At 42.1% G+C, this 9,719-nt stretch overlaps 15 non-coding genes and 1 pseudogene across 15 annotated transcripts; all 16 read left to right on the plus strand.

Annotated features, from left to right (window-relative positions):
- Positions 1–280: 280 nt before the first annotated feature.
- LOC121537138 lies at positions 281–444 on the plus strand. The gene has a single exon (XR_005994995.2). It is a non-coding gene; the product is annotated as a U1 spliceosomal RNA (small nuclear RNA).
- A 458-nt stretch (positions 445–902) lies between these two features.
- LOC123481775 lies at positions 903–1,066 on the plus strand. The gene has a single exon (XR_006657317.1). It is a non-coding gene; the product is annotated as a U1 spliceosomal RNA (small nuclear RNA).
- Positions 1,067–1,523: 457 nt separating this feature from the next.
- On the plus strand, positions 1,524–1,687 carry LOC121537169. Its single transcript, XR_005995024.2, has one exon. It is a non-coding gene; the product is annotated as a U1 spliceosomal RNA (small nuclear RNA).
- Positions 1,688–2,146: 459 nt separating this feature from the next.
- Positions 2,147–2,308, plus strand: LOC121537161. Its single transcript, XR_005995016.2, has one exon. It is a non-coding gene; the product is annotated as a U1 spliceosomal RNA (small nuclear RNA).
- Positions 2,309–2,765: 457 nt separating this feature from the next.
- LOC121537139 lies at positions 2,766–2,929 on the plus strand. Its single transcript, XR_005994996.2, has one exon. It is a non-coding gene; the product is annotated as a U1 spliceosomal RNA (small nuclear RNA).
- A 458-nt stretch (positions 2,930–3,387) lies between these two features.
- On the plus strand, positions 3,388–3,551 carry LOC121537155. The gene has a single exon (XR_005995012.2). It is a non-coding gene; the product is annotated as a U1 spliceosomal RNA (small nuclear RNA).
- A 458-nt stretch (positions 3,552–4,009) lies between these two features.
- Positions 4,010–4,173, plus strand: LOC121537160. Its single transcript, XR_005995015.2, has one exon. It is a non-coding gene; the product is annotated as a U1 spliceosomal RNA (small nuclear RNA).
- A 457-nt stretch (positions 4,174–4,630) lies between these two features.
- On the plus strand, positions 4,631–4,793 carry LOC121537140. The gene has a single exon (XR_005994997.2). It is a non-coding gene; the product is annotated as a U1 spliceosomal RNA (small nuclear RNA).
- A 458-nt stretch (positions 4,794–5,251) lies between these two features.
- On the plus strand, positions 5,252–5,415 carry LOC121537141. Its single transcript, XR_005994998.2, has one exon. It is a non-coding gene; the product is annotated as a U1 spliceosomal RNA (small nuclear RNA).
- Positions 5,416–5,873: 458 nt separating this feature from the next.
- Positions 5,874–6,037, plus strand: LOC121537162. The gene has a single exon (XR_005995017.2). It is a non-coding gene; the product is annotated as a U1 spliceosomal RNA (small nuclear RNA).
- Positions 6,038–6,495: 458 nt separating this feature from the next.
- On the plus strand, positions 6,496–6,660 carry LOC121537142. The gene has a single exon (XR_005994999.2). It is a non-coding gene; the product is annotated as a U1 spliceosomal RNA (small nuclear RNA).
- A 458-nt stretch (positions 6,661–7,118) lies between these two features.
- On the plus strand, positions 7,119–7,282 carry LOC121537165. Its single transcript, XR_005995020.2, has one exon. It is a non-coding gene; the product is annotated as a U1 spliceosomal RNA (small nuclear RNA).
- A 458-nt stretch (positions 7,283–7,740) lies between these two features.
- Positions 7,741–7,903, plus strand: LOC121537163. The gene has a single exon (XR_005995018.2). It is a non-coding gene; the product is annotated as a U1 spliceosomal RNA (small nuclear RNA).
- A 454-nt stretch (positions 7,904–8,357) lies between these two features.
- On the plus strand, positions 8,358–8,519 carry LOC121537143. Its single transcript, XR_005995000.2, has one exon. It is a non-coding gene; the product is annotated as a U1 spliceosomal RNA (small nuclear RNA).
- A 454-nt stretch (positions 8,520–8,973) lies between these two features.
- On the plus strand, positions 8,974–9,135 carry LOC121537152. Its single transcript, XR_005995009.2, has one exon. It is a non-coding gene; the product is annotated as a U1 spliceosomal RNA (small nuclear RNA).
- Positions 9,136–9,572: 437 nt separating this feature from the next.
- Positions 9,573–9,719, plus strand: LOC123481776 (annotated as a pseudogene).

The raw sequence follows: 9,719 nt of genomic DNA on the forward strand, positions 1-9,719 counted from the left end.
TTTTGTGAAATGCAACAAGCTATATATGCCGCGCTGAAACTTCAAACAAGAGAAAGTGGTGATTATTTCAACAGTGCTGCATGATGGGAAACTAGCGGTTCATTTATATAATCTAGTAAAGAAAATAAACTACTTTTCCACCGCTCTGTCTGCAATTGCAATCCTAAACGGCAATTAACGCAGGTCGATATGATGTGATATTATCAGAACACAAAGTGGTTACCGTCAACCGAAAAGGTTGGCACTGGAAAGACCTGCCCTCCACCGACGTGTACAACTCATACTTACCTGGCAAGGGAGATACCGTGATCAAGAAGGCGGTTCACCCAGGGCGAGGCTCAGCCATTGCACTCCGGCTGTGCTGACCCCTGTGAATTTCCCAAATGTGGAAATCTTGATTGAATAATTTCTGGTAGTGGGGGACTGCGTTCGCGCTCTCCCCTGATGTCTTGTTTAATGATAAACTGTTGCTTGAGATTGTTGTGCATTAACTGACCTTGTGCGGCGCTTATGGATTTCATTGAAATCAGCTGTGAAATAGACTTGGTGGGCAAATGTTACACATAATCAAAAGGTGGAAGTATTTGTTTTAGCAAAGCATTGTTATCAATTTGTGGAAACTTTATTTTGTGAAATGCAACAAGCTATATATGCCGCGCTGAAACTTCAAAGAGAAAGTGGTGATTATTTCAACAGTGCTGCATGATGGGAAACTAGCGGTTCATTTATATAATCTAGTAAAGAAAATAAACAACTTTTCCACCGCTCTGTCTGCAATTGCTATACTAAACGGCATTTAACGCAGGTCGATATGATGTGATATTATCAGAACACAAAGTGGTTACAGTCAACCGAAAAGGTTGGCACTGGAAAGACCTGCCCTCCACCGACGTGTACAACTCATACTTACCTGGCAAGGGAGATACCGTGATCAAGAAGGCGGTTCACCCAGGGCGAGGCTCAGCCATTGCACTCTGGCTGTGCTGACCCCTGTGAATTTCCCAAATGTGGAAATCTCGATTGAATAATTTCTGGTAGTGGGGGACTGCGTTCGCGCTCTCCCTGATGTCTTGTTTAATGATAAACTGTTGCTTGAGATTGTTGTGCATTAACTGACCTTGTGCTGCGCTTATGGATTTCATTGAAATCAGCTGTGAAATAGACTTGGTGGGCAAATGTTACACATAATCAAAAGGTGGAAGTATTTGTTTTAGCAAAGCATTGTTATCAATTTGTGGAAACTTTATTTTGTGAAATGCAACAAGCTATATATGCCGCGCTGAAACTTCAAAGAGAAAGTGGTGATTATTTCAACAGTGCTGCATGATGGGAAACTAGCGGTTCATTTATATAATCTAGTAAAGAAAATAAACAACTTTTCCACCGCTCTGTCTGCAATTGCTATACTAAACGGCATTTAACGCAGGTCGATATGATGTGATATTATCAGAACACAAAGTGGTTACAGTCAACCGAAAAGGTTGGCACTGGAAAGACCTGCCCTCCACCGACGTGTACAACTCATACTTACCTGGCAAGGGAGATACCGTGATCAAGAAGGCGGTTCACCCAGGGCGAGGCTCAGCCATTGCACTCTGGCTGTGCTGACCCCTGTGAATTTCCCAAATGTGGAAATCTCGATTGAATAATTTCTGGTAGTGGGGGACTGCGTTCGCGCTCTCCCCCTGATGTCTTGTTTAATGATAAACTGTTGCTTGAGATTGTTGTGCATTAACTGACCTTGTGCTGCGCTTATGGATTTCATTGAAATCAGCTGTGAAATAGACTTGGTGGGCAAATGTTACACATAATCAAAAGGTGGAAGTATTTGTTTTAGCAAAGCATTGTTATCAATTTGTGGAAACTTTATTTTGTGAAATGCAACAAGCTATATATGCCGCGCTGAAACTTCAAAGAGAAAGTGGTGATTATTTCAACAGTGCTGCATGATGGGAAACTAGCGGTTCATTTATATAATCTAGTAAAGAAAATAAACAACTTTTCCACCGCTCTGTCTGCAATTGCAATCCTAAACGGCATTTAACGCAGGTCGATATGATGTGATATTATCAGAACACAAAGTGGTTACCGTCAACCGAAAAGGTTGGCACTGGAAAGACCTGCCCTCCACCGACATGTACAACTCATACTTACCTGGCAAGGGAGATACCGTGATCAAGAAGGCGGTTCACTCAGGGCGAGGCTCAGCCATTGCACTCCGGCTGTGCTGACAACTGCGAATTTCCCAAATGTGGAAATCTCGATTGCGTAATTTCTGGTAGTGGGGGACTGCGTTCGCTCTCCCCTGATGTCTTGTTTAATGATAAACTGTTGCTTGAAATTGTTATGAATTAACTGACCTTGTGCTGCGCTTATGTATTTCATTGAAATCAGCTGTGAAATAGACTTGGTGGGCAAATGTTACACATAATCAAAAGGTGGAAGTATTTGTTTTAGCAAAGCATTGTTATCAATTTGTGGAAACTTTATTTTGTGAAATGCAACAAGCTATATATGCCGCGCTGAAACTTCAAAGAGAAAGTGGTGATTATTTCAACAGTGCTGCATGATGGGAAACTAGCGGTTCATTTATATAATCTAGTAAAGAAAATAAACAACTTTTCCACCGCTCTGTCTGCAATTGCTATACTAAACGGCATTTAACGAGGTCGATATGATGTGATATTATCAGAACACAAAGTGGTTACAGTCAACCGAAAAGGTTGGCACTGGAAAGACCTGCCCTCCACCGACGTGTACAACTCATACTTACCTGGCAAGGGAGATACCGTGATCAAGAAGGCGGTTCACCCAGGGCGAGGCTCAGCCATTGCACTCTGGCTGTGCTGACCCCTGTGAATTTCCCAAATGTGGAAATCTCGATTGAATAATTTCTGGTAGTGGGGGACTGCGTTCGCGCTCTCCCCTGATGTCTTGTTTAATGATAAACTGTTGCTTGAGATTGTTGTGCATTAACTGACCTTGTGCTGCGCTTATGGATTTCATTGAAATCAGCTGTGAAATAGACTTGGTGGGCAAATGTTACACATAATCAAAAGGTGGAAGTATTTGTTTTAGCAAAGCATTGTTATCAATTTGTGGAAACTTTATTTTGTGAAATGCAACAAGCTATATATGCCGCGCTGAAACTTCAAAGAGAAAGTGGTGATTATTTCAACAGTGCTGCATGATGGGAAACTAGCGGTTCATTTATATAATCTAGTAAAGAAAATAAACAACTTTTCCACCGCTCTGTCTGCAATTGCAATCCTAAACGGCATTTAACGCAGGTCGATATGATGTGATATTATCAGAACACAAAGTGGTTACCGTCAACCGAAAAGGTTGGCACTGGAAAGACCTGCCCTCCACCGACATGTACAACTCATACTTACCTGGCAAGGGAGATACCGTGATCAAGAAGGCGGTTCACTCAGGGCGAGGCTCAGCCATTGCACTCCGGCTGTGCTGACAACTGCGAATTTCCCAAATGTGGAAATCTCGATTGCGTAATTTCTGGTAGTGGGGGACTGCGTTCGCGCTCTCCCCTGATGTCTTGTTTAATGATAAACTGTTGCTTGAAATTGTTATGAATTAACTGACCTTGTGCTGCGCTTATGTATTTCATTGAAATCAGCTGTGAAATAGACTTGGTGGGAAAATTTTACACATAATCAAAAGGTGGAAGTATTTGTTTTAGCAAAGCATTGTTATCAATTTGTGGAAACTTTATTTTGTGAAATGCAACAAGCTATATATGCGCAGCTGAAACTTCAAAGAGAAAGTGGTGATTATTTCAACAGTGCTGCATGATGGGAAACTAGCGGTTCATTTATATAATCTAGTAAAGAAAATAAACAACTTTTCCACCGCTCTGTCTGCAATTGCTATACTAAACGGCATTTAACGCAGGTCGATATGATGTGATATTATCAGAACACAAAGTGGTTACAGTCAACCGAAAAGGTTGGCACTGGAAAGACCTGCCCTCCACCGACGTGTACAACTCATACTTACCTGGCAAGGGAGATACCGTGATCAAGAAGGCGGTTCACCCAGGGCGAGGCTCAGCCATTGCACTCTGGCTGTGCTGACCCCTGTGAATTTCCCAAATGTGGAAATCTCGATTGAATAATTTCTGGTAGTGGGGGACTGCGTTCGCGCTCTCCCCTGATGTCTTGTTTAATGATAAACTGTTGCTTGAGATTGTTGTGCATTAACTGACCTTGTGCTGCGCTTATGGATTTCATTGAAATCAGCTGTGAAATAGACTTGGTGGGCAAATGTTACACATAATCAAAAGGTGGAAGTATTTGTTTTAGCAAAGCATTGTTATCAATTTGTGGAAACTTTATTTTGTGAAATGCAACAAGCTATATATGCGCGCTGAAACTTCAAAGAGAAAGTGGTGATTATTTCAACAGTGCTGCATGATGGGAAACTAGCGGTTCATTTATATAATCTAGTAAAGAAAATAAACAACTTTTCCACCGCTCTGTCTGCAATTGCAATCCTAAACGGCATTTAACGCAGGTCGATATGATGTGATATTATCAGAACACAAAGTGGTTACAGTCAGCCGAAAAGGTTGGCACTGGAAAGACCTGCCCTCCACCGACGTGTACAACTCATACTTACCTGGCAAGGAGATACCGTGATCAAGAAGGCGGTTCACCCAGGGCGAGGCTCAGCCATTGCACTCTGGCTGTGCTGACCCCTGTGAATTTCCCAAATGTGGAAATCTCGATTGAATAATTTCTGGTAGTGGGGGACTGCGTTCGCGCTCTCCCCTGATGTCTTGTTTAATGATAAACTGTTGCTTGAGATTGTTGTGCATTAACTGACCTTGTGCTGCGCTTATGGATTTCATTGAAATCAGCTGTGAAATAGACTTGGTGGGCAAATGTTACACATAATCAAAAGGTGGAAGTATTTGTTTTAGCAAAGCATTGTTATCAATTTGTGGAAACTTTATTTTGTGAAATGCAACAAGCTATATATGCCGCGCTGAAACTTCAAAGAGAAAGTGGTGATTATTTCAACAGTGCTGCATGATGGGAAACTAGCGGTTCATTTATATAATCTAGTAAAGAAAATAAACAACTTTTCCACCGCTCTGTCTGCAATTGCTATACTAAACGGCATTTAACGCAGGTCGATATGATGTGATATTATCAGAACACAAAGTGGTTACAGTCAACCGAAAAGGTTGGCACTGGAAAGACCTGCCCTCCACCGACGTGTACAACTCATACTTACCTGGCAAGGGAGATACCGTGATCAAGAAGGCGGTTCACCCAGGGCGAGGCTCAGCCATTGCACTCTGGCTGTGCTGACCCCTGTGAATTTCCCAAATGTGGAAATCTCGATTGAATAATTTCTGGTAGTGGGGGACTGCGTTCGCGCTCTCCCCTGATGTCTTGTTTAATGATAAACTGTTGCTTGAGATTGTTGTGCATTAACTGACCTTGTGCGGCGCTTATGGATTTCATTGAAATCAGCTGTGAAATAGACTTGGTGGGCAAATGTTACACATAATCAAAAGGTGGAAGTATTTGTTTTAGCAAAGCATTGTTATCAATTTGTGGAAACTTTATTTTGTGAAATGCAACAAGCTATATATGCCGCGCTGAAACTTCAAAGAGAAAGTGGTGATTATTTCAACAGTGCTGCATGATGGGAAACTAGCGGTTCATTTATATAATCTAGTAAAGAAAATAAACAACTTTTCCACCGCTCTGTCTGCAATTGCTATACTAAACGGCATTTAACGCAGGTCGATATGATGTGATATTATCAGAACACAAAGTGGTTACAGTCAACCGAAAAGGTTGGCACTGGAAAGACCTGCCCTCCACCGACGTGTACAACTCATACTTACCTGGCAAGGGAGATACCGTGATCAAGAAGGCGGTTCACCCAGGGCGAGGCTCAGCCATTGCACTCTGGCTGTGCTGACCCCTGTGAATTTCCCAAATGTGGAAATCTCGATTGAATAATTTCTGGTAGTGGGGGACTGCGTTCGCGCTCTCCCCTGATGTCTTGTTTAATGATAAACTGTTGCTTGAGATTGTTGTGCATTAACTGACCTTGTGCTGCGCTTATGGATTTCATTGAAATCAGCTGTGAAATAGACTTGGTGGGCAAATGTTACACATAATCAAAAGGTGGAAGTATTTGTTTTAGCAAAGCATTGTTATCAATTTGTGGAAACTTTATTTTGTGAAATGCAACAAGCTATATATGCCGCGCTGAAACTTCAAAGAGAAAGTGGTGATTATTTCAACAGTGCTGCATGATGGGAAACTAGCGGTTCATTTATATAATCTAGTAAAGAAAATAAACAACTTTTCCACCGCTCTGTCTGCAATTGCAATCCTAAACGGCATTTAACGCAGGTCGATATGATGTGATATTATCAGAACACAAAGTGGTTACCGTCAACCGAAAAGGTTGGCACTGGAAAGACCTGCCCTCCACCGACATGTACAACTCATACTTACCTGGCAAGGGAGATACCGTGATCAAGAAGGCGGTTCACTCAGGGGCGAGGCTCAGCCATTGCACTCCGGCTGTGCTGACAACTGCGAATTTCCCAAATGTGGAAATCTCGATTGCGTAATTTCTGGTAGTGGGGGACTGCGTTCGCGCTCTCCCCTGATGTCTTGTTTAATGATAAACTGTTGCTTGAAATTGTTATGAATTAACTGACCTTGTGCTGCGCTTATGTATTTCATTGAAATCAGCTGTGAAATAGACTTGGTGGGAAAATTTTACACATAATCAAAAGGTGGAAGTATTTGTTTTAGCAAAGCATTGTTATCAATTTGTGGAAACTTTATTTTGTGAAATGCAACAAGCTATATATGCCGCGCTGAAACTTCAAAGAGAAAGTGGTGATTATTTCAACAGTGCTGCATGATGGGAAACTAGCGGTTCATTTATATAATCTAGTAAAGAAAATAAAGAACTTTTCCACCGCTCTGTCTGCAATTGCAATCCTAAACGGCATTTAACGCAGGTCGATATGATGTGATATTATCAGAACACAAAGTGGTTACCGTCAGCCGAAAAGGTTGGCACTGGAAAGACCTGCCCTCCACCGACGTGTACAACTCATACTTACCTGGCAAGGGAGATACCGTGATCAAGAAGGCGGTTCACCCAGGGCGAGGCTCAGCCGTTGCACTCCGGCTGTGCTGACCCCTGTGAATTTCCCAAATGTGGAAATCTCGATTGCATAATTTCTGGTAGTGGGGGACTGCGTTTGCGTTCTCCCCTGATGTCTTGTTTAATGATAAACTGTTGCTTGAGATTGTTGTGCATTAACTGACCTTGTGCTGCGCTTATGGATTTTATTGAAATCAGCTGTGAAATAGACTTGGTGGGCAAATGTTACACATAATCAAAAGGTGGAAGTATTTGTTTTAGCAAACCATTGTTATCAATTTTTTGAAACTTTATTTTGTGAAATGCAACAAGCTATATATGCCGCGCTGAAACTTCAAAGAGAAAGTGGTGATTATTTCAACAGTGCTGCATGATGGGAAACTAGCGGTTCATTTATATAATCTAGTAAAGAAAATATAGAACTTTTCCACCGCTCTGTCTGCAATTGCAATCCTAAACGGCATTTAACGCAGGTCGATATGATGTGATATTATCAGAACACAAAGTGGTTACCGTCAGCCGAAAAGGTTGGCACTGGAAAGACCTGCCCTCCACCGACGTGTACAACTCATACTTACCTGGCAAGGGAGATACCGTGATCAAGAAGGCGGTTCACCCAGGGCGAGGCTCAGCCATTGCACTCTGGCTGTGCTGACCCCTGTGAATTTCCCAAATGTGGAAATCTCGATTGAATAATTTCTGGTAGTGGGGGACTGCGTTGCGCTCTCCCCTGATGTCTTGTTTAATGATAAACTGTTGCTTGAGATTGTTGTGCATTAACTGACCTTGTGCGCTTATGGATTTCATTGAAATCAGCTGTGAAATAGACTTGGTGGGCAAATGTTACACATAATCAAAAGGTGGAAGTATTTGTTTTAGCAAAGCATTGTTATCAATTTGTGGAAACTTTATTTTGTGAAATGCAACAAGCTATATATGCAGCGCTGAAACTTCAAAAGAAAGTGGTGATTATTTCAACAGTGCTGCATGATGGGAAACTAGCGGTTCATTTATATAATCTAGTAAAGAAAATAAACAACTTTTCCACCGCTCTGTCTGCAATTGCTATACTAAACGGCATTTAACGCAGGTCGATATGATGTGATATTATCAGAACACAAAGTGGTTACAGTCAACCGAAAAGGTTGGCACTGGAAAGACCTGCCCTCCACCGACGTGTACAACTCATACTTACCTGGCAAGGGGAGATACCGTGATCAAGGCGGTTCACCCAGGGCGAGGCTCAGCCATTGCACTCTGGCTGTGCTGACCCCTGTGAATTTCCCAAATGTGGAAATCTCGATTGAATAATTTCTGGTAGTGGGGGACTGCGTTCGCGCTCTCCCTGATGTCTTGTTTAATGATAAACTGTTGCTTGAGATTGTTGTGCATTAACTGACCTTGTGCTGCGCTTATGGATTTCATTGAAATCAGCTGTGAAATAGACTTGGTGGGCAAATGTTACACATAATCAAAAGGTGGAAGTATTTGTTTTAGCAAAGCATTGTTATCAATTTGTGGAAACTTTATTTTGTGAAATGCAACAAGCTATATATGCCGCTGAAACTTCAAAGAGAAAGTGGTGATTATTTCAACAGTGCTGCATGATGGGAAACTAGCGGTTCATTTATATAATCTAGTAAAGAAAATAAACAACTTTTCCACGCTCTGTCTGCAATTGCAATCCTAAACGGCATTTAACGCAGGTCGATATGATGTGATATTATCAGAACACAAAGTGGTTACCGTCAACCGAAAAGGTTGGCACTGGAAAGACCTGCCCTCCACCGACATGTACAACTCATACTTACCTGGCAAGGAGATACCGTGATCAAGAAGGCGGTTCACTCAGGGCGAGGCTCAGCCATTGCACTCCGGCTGTGCTGACAACTGCGAATTTCCCAAATGTGGAAATCTCGATTGCGTAATTTCTGGTAGTGGGGGACTGCGTTGCGCTCTCCCCTGATGTCTTGTTTAATGATAAACTGTTGCTTGAAATTGTTATGAATTAACTGACCTTGTGCTGCGCTTATGTATTTCATTGAAATCAGCTGTGAAATAGACTTGGTGGAAAATTTTACACATAATCAAAAGGTGGAAGTATTTGTTTTAGCAAAAGCATTGTTATCAATTTGTGGAAACTTTATTTTGTGAAATGCAACAAGCTATATATGCCCGCTGAAACTTCAAAAAAGTGGTGATTATTTCAACAGTGCTGCATGATGGGAAACTGCGGTTCATTTATATAATCTAGTAAAGAAAATAAAAACTACGCTCTGCTGCAATTGCAATCCGGCATTTAGAGGTCGATATGATGTGATATTATCAGAACACAAAGTGGTTACCGTCAGCCGAAAAGGTTGGCACTGGAAAGACCTGCCCTCCACCGACGTGTACAACTCATACTTACCTGGCAAGGGAGATACCGTGATCAAGAAGGCGGTTCACCCAGGGCGAGGCTCAGCCATTGCACTCTGGCTGTGCTGACCCCTGTGAATTTCCCAAATGTGGAAATCTCGATTGAATAATTTCTGGTAGTGGGGGACTGC

The sequence above is a fragment of the Coregonus clupeaformis genome, chromosome 23 (genome assembly GCF_020615455.1).
Source record: "Coregonus clupeaformis isolate EN_2021a chromosome 23, ASM2061545v1, whole genome shotgun sequence".
Classification (NCBI taxonomy): domain Eukaryota; kingdom Metazoa; phylum Chordata; class Actinopteri; order Salmoniformes; family Salmonidae; genus Coregonus; species Coregonus clupeaformis.